Below are 1111 nucleotides of genomic sequence, written 5' to 3' on the forward strand. Positions count from 1 at the left end.
CCTCCCCCCCCACCCCCCCCCCCACCACAAAAAAATAAAAAAACGCCCAACGATGAAAAATATCCCTAATAATTTAATAATTTCCTATTTTTTAATATTTTTTTTTTCATTTCCTTCTTTTACACTTTACCCTAATTTACCAAACAACTTTCAAGATAATTAAAGTATCTTTTCAACATTTTCTACTACTTCTACTTACTGCTCCTCTACACTGTCCCCATTTTTCCTTTCTCTTCACTTCTGCTTCTCTCTGCATTTTGTTCTTTGGCTGTTGCTTCTCTCAGCTCATTGTTACTCACATGTTAATCTTTTCACTACTTTTCTGATATGGGGTTCCAATATTTTTCCCTCAGATCAACTAAAGATATAATCTTTAGCTTCCTGCTTCTATAACTATTCAACCTTTGTTACACAGAAAATAAAAAAACATTCTGATTAGTGGGGTTTTTGTTTTGTTAGTTTTGATCTGATTTTAAGGCATGGGTTTTTGGTTAAAGATGCAAATGGTGGCTGTTTCTTGAAAAGTCAGCTTCATTTGGTATGGTATTTTTTTCCCTCTCTTGGTTTCAATTCCAAAGGCATCTTACACTATAGCTTTATATGGATTTCTTTATGGGTTAATCTAAAGATTCAATCTTTTTTGTGTTTAGTGTTTTGTTTGAATGTAAAGCTAACATGAGTGGTTCTTCTTGTGTACTGGTTAGTGTTTTAATTTAAAGATTCAATCTTTTTTGGTTTTATTTGATATCTAGTTTCAAGTTTCAGGTTTTGTGTTTTAAATCCTTTTCTGTAATGTTTTTATTTTTATCTTTCTTTTTTTTTTGAGGTATTTGGTCCAAAGTGTTTTCTTTGTCACTGGTTTTACTATCTTTGAGCTCTACTCTTGTCCAGTTTTTCAATATGGGTTAGTGGAAGACGTAGTTTTGTTTGTTTCTGAAAGAAAATTAATATTTTCTCATTTTTGTTTGTATTTGTTTCAGTTTCAGATTGAGTTTTCAGGATATATATATATATATATATATATATATATATATATATATATATATACACACACACACACACACACACACACGCCCAGATAAGAGTAAAATCGTTAGGCTATATGAATAAA

This window comes from Nicotiana attenuata, chromosome 3 (assembly GCF_001879085.1).
Source record: "Nicotiana attenuata strain UT chromosome 3, NIATTr2, whole genome shotgun sequence".
Classification (NCBI taxonomy): Eukaryota; Viridiplantae; Streptophyta; class Magnoliopsida; order Solanales; family Solanaceae; genus Nicotiana; species Nicotiana attenuata.